This window comes from Corvus hawaiiensis, chromosome 16 (genome assembly GCF_020740725.1).
Source record: "Corvus hawaiiensis isolate bCorHaw1 chromosome 16, bCorHaw1.pri.cur, whole genome shotgun sequence".
NCBI classification, from domain to species: domain Eukaryota; kingdom Metazoa; phylum Chordata; class Aves; order Passeriformes; family Corvidae; genus Corvus; species Corvus hawaiiensis.
Window position 1 is genome coordinate 7,694,663 of NC_063228.1, and position 15,320 is coordinate 7,709,982.

Consider the following 15,320-nt stretch of genomic DNA (forward strand, 5'->3'; position numbering starts at 1 on the left):
CCATTCCAGGATTCTATGCTGGAAGCAGGAACATCTTGGGCAATATTTTGCCTTTGGACCTTGAGTCAGGAGTCACGGGAGTTTTAAGGGATTTGAAATCTGTGTCTGAAATTCGTGGCTGGTGTCACTCTCTGAGTTATCCAGAGCAGCTTTCCTGGGATTGGAGGCACCTGGGAACCAGTTCCCAACAATATCCTTCCCAGTCCTCCATGCCCAGGGAAACCCCATCCCCTCTTATTTTCCAAAACAGATCAGCCTCTCTCTGTCTTGGGCTGCGAATCTGCCCCAAAGCGGGGCCAAAACTCCTCTGACTTTTTGTTTTGTGGCAAAGTTGGAGCTGCAAATCCAGGGCGGAGGAGGTGGGATGGGCAGGGTTGGGAGCAGCATCCTGCTGGCCACAGGAGTGTCTTCAGCTGCACGGAGCATCGGAGACAAATGAACTGGAGGAAGCGTTTCCTCTGCCGAGGGCTCTCACCCGAGAGCTCCCTGTTCCCAGCAGAGGTCAAGAGTTGAAGAATGAAGAAGAAAGGAAAAGGGATAGAAAGATCCATCTTCCCTTATGGAATCCCCAGAGCAGAGGGCATTTGGAAGTCATTTTTCACCGGGCTGAGAGCTGTTTCTGGCCCTTTAGCAGACATTATTCTCTTCTCAAACCTCATAGATCTGGATGTTGGGAAGTGTTTTCCCTCCATCCTCACGGGTGTTGGGAGAGGAGCGTTACCCTGGGTGCAGGATTGAACTTCCACACTGTGCTTTGTGTTTTGGGGTAAGAGAGAGCCAAATTCCCACTGCAAATTGCTCTGTTCCTTGAAATTCCAAGCTTTTAAAGGCATTGGGGCTCAGATGCAAAGAGAAATGAGTGGTTTGGATTCTCTGGGGTTCATGCACAGGGATGGCTCTGAAGGGGGAAAACCCAGGCAAGGAGAGGAAGGAGAGTTTCAGCCTGGCTAAAGGAAATCTAAATAAAATTCCTTTCTGGAAGGAGGTCAAGAAAATTATTTTCCTTCTGTGTTTCTGTCTCTCTTCTTCTGGCTTATAAAAACACCTTGGCTGGGATATTCCACCAACTGCCTTTTATTAAAAACCCCTGCTCGGGCTGTGCAGATTTCATGCTGTTCCATGGAAGTAAAATTTTATGACCAGAAGCTGAAATTAGGAATGAGCTTTTTGTTGTTGTTGTTGTCGTGGCTTGGATTTTGTTGGCAGTCAGGAGGCTTTGTTTATTTTCGCCTTTTCTACAGCACAGCCAGGTCTGAGCTCTCCAGGGTTTTTAGGGATGCTGCTCCAAAAAGGTGCTGATGTTGGGAAGCTGAGCAAGGGGTGGGTGATGCCTTCCCTGTGCTGCTCCCCTTGGAGCAGGAAGGGTTCAGTGGCTCTCTGAGAACAGGACAGATGTGTAGGAGAGCAAATGTCCCATTGCAGGGGACACAGGTCCTGGGTGTCCGGCCTGGAACAGCCTCACGGGGTGAGCAAAGTGACTGGGACAAAGTGGGAGTTATTCCCTCCTCTCCTCTGGAAATCCAGAGCCTGTGGATCACAGCTTGCTTTGAGCCCACATCCAACACCAGCTGCTTGTTGGCTGGGGAGTGCCAGCAGACTTTTTTTGCCATTTCTCACTTGAAATGGAGCACTCCTGTTTTTCCATTAATTCCTCTTCCTCTGCTAAAAAAAAAAAATCCAATGGAAGGGAGAAAAAACCCGTTCTAAGAGGTCACTTGGTCCTTCTTTATTGGGTGAGTTCCAGTGACCCTGAGGGGTTGTGACATCTGAAGGTATTGAAGGAGAGCTGCACAGGGTCAGATGAAAGTCAGAGCCGTTAATTCCAGCGTTGGTTCCTTGGCAAGGCACTTTTCCATCTCCAGGCCCCATCCCTGCATGCCCTGGGACAGATTCAGAGCCCCCTGCGTTGGTGGGAACCTGAGACCATCCCAGCTGTGACTCCAGGCTGGGCTCCTCTCCCTGCCCAGCTCCTCTGGAGCAGCCAGAGGACTTCCTGAGGGATTCCAGGGCATGGATCTCCTCTCCCTGCTCCAGAGACACCCCGGTTGGGATGGGGGATGCAGGTCAAGCCCCCGACCCCTCGGTTTCCTTCCAGCCCAAACGTCTGTGCAGCCTCAGCAGATTTACGGGGCGGCCCTAAGTGTTTCACCAGCTCTTTGCTAATAATGCGGCCATAAAAAAGGGACAGCCTTTCTTTCCAAGGCCTCTCCAAGCCGGGAATAATCCCAGGAGGGATTTGGCTGCCCCCAACAGAGAGTTTAGTGGTGGGCAATGCTTTACAGCCCCTTTGTTAGAGCGGGGCTGCTCCCCAGCATCAAAGTGCGAACAGAGGCTCCGGGATGGGCTCTCCATAAATCTCTCACCTCTAATCCTTCCCCTTCCACTGTTTGCAAACTGGGGGAAGCTGGAAGGGCAGGCTGGACAAAGCTTTAACCCTTTGTGCTTTGGGGGATCTTCTTGGGAGCAGAAGAGGCCACGGGTGGAAGGAGAAGCAGGTTTGTGTTGTGCTCAGCAATTAAACCCCAGCGGCAGATTAAGGAGCTCCTCTGGAAGTTGGGTAAGTCCAGCACTGGATATAAGGAATAAATCTGGCTGCATTGCAACCACTTCAAGCTACTTAAGCCACAAATGCAGAACTCTGAGAGTGATTTTGGGCTTCCAGTGTTTGCAGCAACACCTTTGTCGAGGCTGGGTTTTGTTAGACTGGACTGACCCTGTCCAGTTGCCACCAGTTTCTGGGTTGTGAAGGGATTTGTATGCTCCCAGTGGCACTGGAGGTTGGGAACAGGTACCAGGTCCATCAGTGATCACCTGAGGGTCACAGCTGGGAGCAGACCTTCTGTGTCAGGAGGATTCCAGCCCTCCTGGCCCTGTTCCCATCCCAGCATGGGATATCTCCTTGCCCAAGAGAGGGACAGGAGCAAGCCCAGGGCAGGATTTGGGCAGTGAATTCGTCTCTTCCTTCCCCCATCTCCATCTTTTAGGCACAGAGAACTGAACTTTGTGTCCGTGTTGCCATAAAAGACCGCGGGTTTTTTCAAGGCAGCTTTCCAGCAGTGATGAAAGGTCCTGCAGCGGGCAGAGGCTGCTCTGGGAATGGAACAAATTGTGGGTTTATGGCTCCCGTGTGGGGGGGGGCTGTAAATCTCCCAACTTTTAACGCATCTGTTCTTTTCCAAGCAGGCTACCAACGGCTCAAGGAGGAGAGGGAGAAATATCCGACATTTCCTGACATTGGCTACCCTCGGGAGTTCCTCAGGAAGGTTTTTAAAGGAATATTTATGGATGATCCTGGTGAATCAGGCCCTAAAAGGTACCGAGAAAGGGCTGGTGTTCATTAACATTTGGGACTGTGCATTGAGGATTTCCCTGTGGAGGGGCAAAAGAAATGGAGTGAAAGTGAAGGAGCTTTCGAGTTAATCCCGTTCTTTTTTCACGTTATTGTTGTTGGTAAAAATCAGAACCTTATTTTTGATGAAGAAAAAAAGAATATTAGAAGTCCATTTTTGATACAATTTTCCTCAAAAGTTTTGTTCCAGAATTCCATACTGAGAAAAATAACAGATCTTGCAGTGAGACTTGTGAAATCCCTCAGAGGTCACTCACTATTAATTACTCTGGGTTTAGGAATAGGAACATTAGCACAGGAGGAGGGATGGATTGGTGGAAGAGCATCCTGGGGTTCTGACTTCCAGAGCCTTTTCCTAAGGCCAACTTGAGTCACTTAAAAACCTCTGTAAACTCAGCGAGGAGAAAGTCCCTTGAGGTGAGCCTGGGTTTGTCCTTTCTGAGAAGTGCCTTTGAAACAGATTTATTCAATGGATCCATGGGGAAGATAAGGCCCCACGTGCCCTTTGTCCTGTTCCTTTCTGTGTCGCGTCTCCAGATTTATCTGAGTGTGCTCAGAGTTAACCAGAGAAAGAGAAAATTCGGATGTTTTGGCTAAAAATGCACAGATCCCTCCGTAGTCCCCAAAGTCTGAACTTCTTGGGAGTTTTGCTGGGGCTCTGCTCCTCCTGCTCTCAGAAGGGACCACTCTCCTGTGGCTCCCATGGCATTTTCCTGGGATCTTTTAGTCCTGGGGTGGGTGGGCACAAATTGGTGCTGGATGGGACACACGGGGACTGCAACACCGGGCTCAACAGTGGTGACACTTTACTGATGGCACTGAATGCTCAGCAGCCATCCAGGCATGAGGATCAGTGGACAGAGCCCCCAGACTGTTGCCTTTGGATCTCCTTCCGCCTTGGGATGATTTCAGAGGGACAGAGGCTCTGCAGGAGGCAGCTGGAGGTGCAGGGCTGCGGGTGCAGAGCTGTGCACACCCACAAGGACTCCAGTAAGGATTTCCTGGGAGAAGCAGTCAGTCCACTCCTCTTTTTCAGGGGTGATGTGCAAAATGCCAGGAACAACCAGGAAGGAGAAGGAAAGTTCTTCCTTTTCCTCACAAGCCTGGGAGCTGTGGTACCTCAGGTGTTCCTACGTGGCGGCGATGGCAGCCAGAAGGACCTTGTTGAACATTTTCATCTATGAAAAAATGCTTGGATTTGGCTCTGCTCAGCTCTGGGTGCTCTTGGCACCAGGCAGGGAAGAGCTCAGCCCAGGCAGAGCAAACCTGTCCTCCAAGCCCCGAAATCAGGGCTCTGGAGAGGCACCGGGCAAGAACACGAGGATTTTCTGTCCAGTGAGCTGAGCTGCAGCTGCTCTGCTCCATCCTCGGGGGGAGTGGGACAAGGAGGGGGGGCAAAGGCACGATGACTTCACCAGCAGGACAAGGATAGGCTGCTGTCCAGCTGATCCTTGCGAAACACCCTCTGGAGCGTGCTGGGAACTGTTCCCAGCCCCGAGCGTGTCCAGCCATCGCGGTGTCCCCGCTCGCGTCACTTCTAACCCAATACTGGCTTCTTCCCCAGGCATGGAAAAGGGCTTTTTTTGCTTCTCAGTGACCTCGTGAATCCAAGACACTGCCAATTATCCATCCGTCCTGGCATTTAAAACATCAACACCTCCCTCCCAAATGAAAAGGGAGTTAAAGGTTCTGTGCTTCCCTGTGCCCTTTGCTCTCCCTCTGTCCTGCACTGGGGATTGGCCTTTAGGGAAGCCCCCTCTGCCCCACTAAACTGGATTTGCAACTGTGGCCTTGTGATCCTGCACCCAGAGTGTGCAGTGGGACTGGGAGCAGCTCTGAGGGAGGCCCTGGGGACAGCTTCCTCGGATTTGTCACTCCAGCTCAGGGGCTACTCTGGGACAGCTGAGTCCAGTCCATTCCCAGTCTGCTCAGTCCAGGGCCATTCACCCTCAGAGTGGGTGCTCCAACTCTTCACTCATGACTCCCACGTGTTTCCAACATCTCTGTTCAAAAGAAAGCTCCATCTCTCCCCCCTGTTTCCTTTTTGCTGAGACTCTGCTTGGAACTTGCATAAACCCTGCCCAAAAATAACCCTGGCGGCTCTCCCAGCCATGGGCGTCAGGACTCCTGCACAGGGCAGACGAAGGCTGAGATCTCGCTCGTTTCGTGACACATTTCGGTCACCTCTGGCACCTCTCCAGCCTCGCTGGTACCAAATTTACAAGGTTTCTCTTTCCAGCTTTTCCCTCCTCTCCTGGGCTCACCTCTGCCCCTCAGAGGCCTCCTCTCTGGAAGCACAAAGGGTTTTCTTGGCACGGAATGTGGCACAGACAAACCCATAAAAGTGGTCAATAAATCCAGGGAGTTTTCTTCCCTTCACTGCTTCCTTTGGGATGACACAAAAATGCAGCAGAGAGGATGAGACTAGGATCCTGTTCTGTTTGTTCCCTGGTGGGTGATCTTTCCACTGGTGCAAGAGGAGCTTTGGGAATTCTTTCTACAAAGGAAAATAGAGGGATAACGGCCATGGGTGCTCATGGGCTCTTCCTCTGGGAAGCAGCCCTTACGTCAGGGGTGGATAATCAAAACTGGGGGGGAAACCAAGGGCCTGGTGCCCAGCTGGTGCAAACTGGCCAAATTCTTAAGATTTTAATGAGTTTGACACTCACAATCACCTGTGTAACTCCCTCACATGCTCCTGGGGAGAGGCATTATAAGGAGAAAGGGAAGTTGTTCCTCTTGGGAATTCTTCCACCGTCTCTGTGCAGAAGGGAAGCCGAGTCCTGGCTGATCCATGCAGGTTGGAGGAACTTCAAGACAAGGATTTGGCTTGGCTCTGTGGTGGTGTGCAATATCTTCCTATTTAAGTAGCGTAAATTAGGAGGAAAATGTCCTGAAATGGTGGGAATGAGCTATGGGAGCAGCCTGTGCCGTGGGGAAACATGAGCAGGAGAGGTCCTGGGGGGCTGGAAAGGCAGCCCTGGCCCTGCTCCGAGGGCACAGCCTGGAAAATTCACTGTCCTGGGGGCCTGCACCAGCCCAGGACCCACCTGCAGTTGGCAGAGGGGCTGCCAGAGCCTCCTGGGCTGGGGAAGCCCTGCCAAGGGACGTCCTTTGAGGTAAGTGCCCAGTGGGACCCGAACTCCAACTTGAGCCATGGGGACCCCCATGGGCAATGATGACTTGTGTTAAACCAGCTGCAATCCTGCTTTTCTTCCTCCCCTGGGAATGGCTGTTGATTCCCTGGGCTGGTGGTGGGAAGCAGGAACCCTTTCCTCTCAGTTGGGAACCTCCTCTCTTGGCCAACCCTTTGTCTCGGGCTAGCCCTGGCCTTTCTCTGGATTAATTTAAGATGCTGTGAAGTGCGAGGTGTGGGGGTGGGAGATGCTGTCTAAAACTTGTTTGGAGGCCTGGCTGGATAAATCCCCGTGGAATTTAATTTAACCGAGCTGACACCAGTATGAATCACGCCAGCATTCCCAGCTCTTGGACACTTCCTACCAACTGCCTGCAGGGCTCTTGCTTTTTAAAGGGAAGACTAAAAGCATCTCAAACTACTTAAGACCTAAAAGTCCTAAAAGAATAGTGGGGGTTTTTTAAATCTCACAGAGGAAAAAACAACATCTGCTATAAAAATCTGCTGGCCAGGGGCAGCGGGAGTGGATCCCACTTATCAGGGTTTGGCTGGTGGAAGCTGAAAGTGCCTCAGCCCCATGATCCCGGCGTATTCCGAAGCGGTGCCTCATCTGTCTGCAAGATTAGATGGACACAGAGAGGCTGGAGAACTCGGGATAAAAGAAAGGACAGAGGGAATTTGATGGAAAGAGGAAGGAAATGAAAGAAAGACTTCCAGGAAAGCGAAGGAGACAACGCTGTATTTATAAATAGTGGGCTTAAGTGAAGGCTCTGGGACACAGTCAGGCTGCTCCACAATGAAATCCATGAGGTAGCTGTCTGTTCCCGGGATTTAACTGAAGAGTGACATCTCTTCAGAGGCAGGAAAGTGGTCAGGACTAAGCATGAAACATGTAAGATGGCAGAATTCAAAAGGATAAACATTATTTGATACCTTATTTATAGGGCACCACAGGGGAAAGGTAAAGGTTTCAGAAAAGAAAGAAGCACTTTAATTTTATCTGGAGATTTTCCAACAATAAAATCTAATCCATCATTCTCCGTGTGTGACTGCTCTTAATGAAAATTTAGAGGCTGTGAGTGAAATTTAGAATTCCCAGGGGATACTATTAGGAAGATGTCTAGCAGCTATGCAAAACCTGTTAGATCAGAGCCCTGCCAGAGGCCAGCCAGGGCTGCAGTGTGAAAAGGACACCTCAGAATTCGGGGAGCCGAGGCCCCGCCGGTCTCTCCTAGTGGGATTCCTCAGATGGACGTTCATCCCAGGAATCCCACCAGGATCAGCTCACCAGGAGCACCAAGATCCAGCCATGGCAGCTGTGTTGATTCCAAAAGAGAGGGATTTGGGCCATTTATGTTTGGTTTTGACCCAAAGCACCTCATGGTGCTGAGAGCTGTTGATTCCTCTCATGTGCTCCCCGGGTTTTTTAACTGATCCCAGTTAAGAGCTCTCAAAAGAAGCAAAGAAAAAACGTATTTAATCACAGAATCCTGGAGTGCTTTGGGTTACATGGGAATTTTAAAGCTCATCCAGTTCCAATCCCAACACCTTCCATTATCCCAGGTTGCTCCAAGCCCTGTCCAACCTGGCCTTGGATGCTTCCAGGGATCCAGGGACAGCCACAGCTTCTCTGGGCAGCCTGTGCCAGGCCCTTCCCACCCTCCAAGGGAGGAATTTCTCCCCAGTATTCCACCTAAACCTACCCAAGGTTGCTCCAAGGCACATCCAACCTGGCTTTGGACTCCTCAGCCCATCTTGGAGCTGCACAGAGCCACAAAGTGCCTCTCATCCCTAATCATTTCCAATCCTCTGCACTTTATTTTTAATTAAAGCAGATCACCAGGCTGTTTCCAATAGTTTTTAATGGTCAAATAGGGGCTTCGATTATAAAGGCAATAATGTTCAATTATTGAATGGCCTGCATGTACATCATGAATCAGTTTAATACCAAAGTCACTGCCAATTATTCAACTGATGCAAAATGAGACTCCATCAGAAAATGTTAAATCACAGGATAAATCTGTCCCGGGCAAGGCTTTAGCAATCAAAATTCTCTCAAAGCAGAAAAATCTTTTCTAAAAGCAGGGGGGAAAAAAAGGTTACAGCTTAAGCCAGACATTAAATAGTAATGCCAGATGTTAAACAGTTGGCTGAAATTATTTGCAACTATCAAATGCAGGATTCTGCTGGGTGCAGAGCTCTGCCACCAAGTTTGTAACCTGGGGAATGGGCTTAAATACTCCTGTAATTTTCTGCCTATGGATAAGAGGCAATTTGGATTAGCTTCTGCAGAATAATAACCTCCTGATTCTCAGCAGATGAGCAGCAGCCCCCTGCAGCATCAAAACCAAGGCCCAAGTTTAATGTGTAACCTTCAATGGCAGATGGTTTTAAATTCTATAATTCTGGTGGATCTGTGGAATTAAGCACAAGGCAGGGCTGGGACCCCTGTGCCTGCAGACAGCAGAAGGCGCCTCAAGAATTGCTAAAATGCACAACAAAACACCCAAAAAAGGGTTCACAAATGTTCATATCAATTTTTTCTACCCCAAGATTTGCTTTATTTAAATTTTTCCATGAATCTCTGTGCTGGAGAACTCCAATACCCCGGGATCACTTGGAGCAGGTACTGTCTGCCCATGTGGGTTCTCAATTCCTTGGGTGGCTCTGCCTTTCCCCCTCTCCTTCCCATCTCCATCCCATCCCACATCACCCATTGTGCCACTTTGTCCAGCAGGATTTGGGGGCCTGGACTGGCACTGATTTATTTGTGCAGCACCTGGGGTGTGTGATCCTTTCCAACTCCAGCCAGGTGTCCTGCACCAGCCCTTCTGTGTGGCATCAGTGACTGCTGCCATCCATGGGGGAAAAAATGGGAACTGGCACCTCCTGCTCGGGCCAGGACGGTGGGGAGTGCCTCATTCCCGGGCAGATCAGTCACGGATCTCTTCCCACCAGGGAAAGCGTGACCAGGACACGGAGCACCTCCTGCCCTGCAGGATGAGATCTGCTCTCTCTCCATGCTCAGCTTGGGATATGTTAGAAATAACTTCTGTAGTGACAGCACAAGGGGGAAACTGAAAGAGAGGCAGTTTAGGTGGGATATTGGGAAGCAATCCTTCTCTGGGAGGGTGGGAAGGCCCTGGCACAGGGTGCCCAGAGAAGCTGTGGCTGCCCCTGGATCCCTCGAAGTGTCCCAGGCCAGGCTGGATGGGGCTTGGAGCACCCTGGGATAGTGGAAGGTTTTGGAGGTGGAATGGGATGGTTTTTAAGGCCCCTTCCAACCCAAACTCTTCAGTGATTCCATATTTCTAGGAATGGAGCTCTCCACAGGCACAAGGACAGTCCCAGCCCGTCCCACTCACGGCACCCTGTAATAAATTGTCCCCCACGCCTGGGCTGAGGCTGAAGTAACAAAACTCAGCTGCTCAGAAGAGCCAAACCCCCCATTTGCTGTTATTTTGAATATTTTTCTTCCTCCTTCCTTGCTGCAGAGCTGAGAGCGTGGACAGCACGGCTGGGTTTGTTCCTGCCTCGGCACCGGCGGGAACATCCCTGCTCCAAGGCTGGAGGATGGGCGAGGAAAGGGTCAGGACACATCCCCCCGACTGCGAGCTGAAGAAAAATGTTGGCAGAGCAAAGCTTGCCACAGGAAGAAAAGGTTGTCCTGGCTGTTCATATTCCTCCACATGGGGTGAGTAAAACTGTCGGTCAGACTGAAGTGTCTGATGCACAGAGGGGAATAAAAACTCATTAAAGGGCCAAAAGGAAACCCTATTAAAATATCAAATATAAACCGGAGGAGACTTGATCACCCAAGTGCTGGAGGAGTGTCAGGGCTTGAATGAATCCGACTTTTTTTCCCTGAAAGCAGAGGAAATGCGTTTTGTGGAAAGCCAGGTGGGATGAGGGGCAGGTAGGCTGTCAAAGAGCACTGATAATATTTCAGGGCTTCGCTCGGAGCCGGGAATACGAAGGGGATTTATCCGGTGTTCGGCGGGGAGGAGAGTGCTGGCAGATTTTTGAAGGAATTCCAACGTGGTTCAGACTCATCTGGTTCTTAAATTGAGAGCTCTTGGCCGCCGCTGTGCCGAGGCAGGAGCATCTCCACTCCTCATTCCCGGGACACAGCCTGGCTCAGGAATGAGCACCAGTGGCTCCGCGTGATTCTCCTGCCCTGGCCTGGCTGGTGTCCTCCAGAGAAGCCAAAAAAGGAGCATTTCATATGTTCTGAACTACCCAGAGAACCATCCTTCTCACAGCATCTCATTTCTGCTTTATGTGGTCTTGGGAGAGGAAAGAAATTACAGGGGGAAAGAGCTGAATTAAACATTTTCTTTCAAGCACTAAAATCCGTGTTAGTCCTGTTAGTGCTGGAAGGGATGGAGCCTGGTTTCCAATGGATTCGTGCCTCAGGGCTGATGGACTTTTAAACAAAACTAAACTGTGGCTCTGTCAGGCTTTCACCCCTTCCTACACACCAGGAAAACCTCGAAGGGGAAAAAAGATATGATTTATACCTCACCCAGAGCAGTTCTTGCCTGGTCAGCCACGGAGAGTCCTCTTTTTGGGGGTTTTATCCTGTGTGGACTCTCTGGTATCTCATAGGTGTGAAAGCTTTTCCATGGTTTGGGAATTTTTGTCCCATTTCTTCCTGGATTTGAAGTTTTTTGCCTGTGGTTGAACTCAGAGAAGGCATAAATGGAGGGTTTCTTTCTCACACACATCTCTTAAATGTGTTACCTTTGGGATTTGGAGCTGTTGTCCAGTTGGTTGAACTTGGCACCAGAATTCAGGAATTACATTGGGATGAGGTTATGAGAGGAACATCCCTGGGCCATCACCACAGAAATTTCATTCCCTCACAAAATCAGGGTTCAAGTAAAAACTTGTTTCTAATTTAGATGGAACAGACCCCTACTGCAGGCCCTGAGCTTCACCCATTTTCCTTGCTGTGCTCCCATCGCCCTCCTGCACAGTGAGGCATGTTCTTATCCCAACCCCTCCTCCTGAATCCGAGTTTTTTTTGGACACCAGGGCTGGTTTCCTCCCATCTCAGCAACACCGGGGTACAAACAGGGCCCGTCATTCCTTCACAGACACGTTAGAATCACCTAAGCCCTGCTTCCTCCTGAAACCTGAGCTGGTCCCACACAGCAAAGCACTGGGGGGCTGTCCAAAGGTGGAAGAGGGAGGACCTGCCCTCACATCCCTATGGGAAGTTTGCCCATGGAGAAAGCTTGAAAACCCCACAACTCTTTCCCAAAAGCTCAATTCTAAGAAACTTTTTTCCACTTCCATTTCCATTTCCAGCTCTGAACATCATCTTTGGGGACAAACACACCCCAGAGCTGTGACATGAGTCAGCTCAGGTGGGCTAAGCTGCTGGATTAGCACTTTCTGGATTCCCACTCAGGTGGGAATGCTCAGAGCCTTTTCCAGTCCATTGATCCATCCCAAACCTTTCACCAGGTACAAACTTTTGACTTGCAGCAGAATGAAGCAGCAGTGAATATAAATGGGATGTGGAAAGGTTTTTGAACAGATGTTTTAATGGTCTGTTTTCTGTTGTGGTCGGAGAGAAATTCCCTTCGATTTCAGGAGCTGGTGGGTAGAATCCCACTCCTCTGGCCCTCAGCTGGTCATTCCCAGGGAGCAGAAGTCTCCAGGTAATGTCCCAACTGGTGCAGAGTCTCCTGGGAGCAGGGACGTGGGAATCACCTGTAAAACAAACAAATCTGTCTGCATTTCCAGGGTGTTTTAGATGTATCTGGCACTTCCCTGTGAGGGTGGGCAGGCCCTGGCACAGGGTGCCCAGAGAAGCTGTGGCTGCCCCTGGATCCCTGGAAGTGTCCAAGGCCAGATTGGACAGGGCTTGGAGCAGCCTGGGGTAGTGGAAGGTGTCCCTGCCCATGGCAGGGGGTGGCACTGGATGGGCTTTAAGCTCCCTTCCACCCCAAACCAATCCAGGATTCTCTAATTCCACAGTGTCAGTCCCAGACCTCAAGCTTGGCTGGATCTGGGCACGAAACCCACCAGGGCAGAGCAGACCGAGCTCAGGCAATGTGAAATTCAACCAACATATTTTACACCCACACCACTAAAAATACGCCGCCGCCGCCAACTCTTCATCTGGAAAGAGGAACCACTGATGTCGCTGTGTCTTGGATGAGGCACAGCACTCAAGTCCTGACCATATTTAGCCATAAGATCATCTCCCAGGACTTCACAGAATCATGGAATCACAGGATGGTTTGGGTTGGAAGGGACCTTAAATCTCATCCAGTTCCAAGCCCCTGCAAAGGGCAGGGAAGCAGGAATTTCTGCATGAGAGCAGAGTTTTAGAGAAAAATCTTCTGGCCAAGCGCCAGTTCTGCTGTTGTTATTTCTCTCTGCTATCTCCATACCTCATTGCATCCCCCAATTTGCTGTGTTGAGTTACTCAAGGTTGCTAAAATGCTGTCATGCTAAGGAGGCAGCAACAGGGAGGAAATTATGTCTCTACAAAATGCCCCACACAGCTGAAATCAGGCCACCTATTTAGGTGTCAGGTTTAGGTTTTGTCATTGTAAGCACAGAAACTTGAAACATTTTGCCCAAATGTGTTGAAAGCCATGAAGACATTAAACATTATTCATGGCATAAATATTCATTTGCAGGAAGGGGGTTTTTTTTTAATGCATGAATATTTCAGGCAGGGTGTGCAGTTGCTTGAAGGAAAAGGTGATCATATTCTGAGTGCTGTTTAAATAGTTCCTAATATTAAGGCTATCAGGAATTAAAGGTATCAGGACACTTTATTTTTAAGATTTAACCATGGAATAGAATCCCAGGATGGTTTGGGTTGGAAGGGACATTAAAAATCATCCAGTTTCAACCCCCTGCCATGGGTAACTTCTGCTTAAGTTAAAATCCTTCCTAAATTTTCTTTAACTGCTTATTATTAGTGAAAAACTCCCTCAGAATCAGTCCTCAAACTTTCCCTCCCAGCTGCTGTAGCACCATCACTTTGCTGATCCATTTTAACCACAAATGCATTGCACCTGTTGCCCTGAACACCAGAAAATATCTTTATTTTATTCACAGGTCCCGTCGGCTTCTTCCCTTAGAAAACTCAGTTCCCTGTCCCAGCAGCACATTAAGACATCGCAGCTTCGCATCTCCAACTTTCCCTGGTTCAGAATTCCCATTTTTTGAGGTCGAGTCCTGGCTGAGCCTGTGTGGAGCTCTGGTACCATCTAGTGTTACTAGGGGAAGCCTCAGCTGCTGGATGTGGCTTTTCCTCGCGGATGTCTCGACAGAAGGTGGCGATTGGGGTGAGGAGACGCAGTGACAGCATTTCCTCCTCCAGCAGGACTGGAAGGGGAACAACTCAGAATCACAGAATCAGGGAATATCCTGAGTTGGAAGGGACCCCGGGGATCATCCACTCCAGCTCCTGGCCCTGCACAGAACCACGTTTCCCTGCTCTTCCCCTCGTGAGGAAGCTGCAATGAGTCTCCCCTCTCCTGTACTGGGTGTTCCTGGTGTAACTGGAGTAAGGGACAGCTGAATTATTGTGGTTACAGTGGAATTCTGGAGTGGTCTGGGTTGGGAGGGACCTTCAAGATGGTCTCATTCCAAACCCCTGAACAGACTTAGTTCCCTCAGCTCCTCCTCCTCCTATGGCTTCACATCGAGGTATCATCTTTGTCTCACTCTTTTGGACGCTCTCTCACAGCTTAATATTGTGTATTCTGGTGACCAAAACTGCTCAAAATATTCGAGGTGAGGCCAGCCCAGTGCAGAGTGTGGTGTAGGGGGTGCTTACTAACGCAGTCTGTGACTAATTACCCGTAAGAACCAATCAGGACCTGGAAGAATGGGTGTGGGGGTCCCACTAATTATTTGAGCAATTGCTCTTCATGTCTACCGTGGCAACTAAATGTGAAAAGACCAATCAGCTACTGGTAGAAAGGGTGTGGGGGTCTTCAGTAGTTACAAGAGAAATGGATTTTAATGTTTTCATTAACGACTAAATGTGACAAATCAATGAGGTTCTGGAGGAATGGGTGTGGGGGTTTAAGAGGCTCAAAGCGGGCAGGTTTGTAGTCGACTTGAGCATGGTCTGAACTTCAGGGGGAAACGTGCAGGCTTAATAGACTTGTGAGTTTTAATTTCATCCAGGGTGGACTTAAATCTAACTTTAATCGTCATACAACGCGTGACGGGGGGGGGGGGGGGGGGGGGGAGGATACGTATTAAAGAGGGAATATATAATATTTAGGACTGTACCTTTCTACTACCCCGGGCAAGGGGGAAAGGAGAGGGAAACTAGGTCGGGAAATGAGGGTGAAAGGAGGCTAGAACTCCACAGACCCCACACAGATATGGCGCACTGGACTCTCTCCTTTATCCGAATAAAGCTGATTTTTGCAGGACTCCTGTGCCTCTTGGTGGACACTGGCCTGTCCCAGGGGGATTTCCCGCACAGGCTGGTGCCGCTCAGCGCGGTGTGCAGGGGGCACCTGATGGGACATGACAGCTCTAGGGGCACAGGAGCCGCAGGGCGCTGAGCGCATGCCGATTTTGTGGAGAATGCACGGTTTATTGAAGCGCTTTATTTAAAGCGTTTATTTAAGCTGTGACAGCCCCCCTCACCGTGCCCTCACCAAACATGGCGGGCGCCCCGCAGCCCTGAGGCAGCGCTGTGAGGGCGGAAGGGGCGCGCGCGGCCCCCCCCCCCCCCCCCCCCCCGGGGTCACCGTCCCGGAAGCGCTCGGGCTTTCAAAGAGTGGCGGGAGCGGGGAAAGCGCCGGGAGCTGCGGGAGAACGCCGGGAGCTGCGGGAGAACAC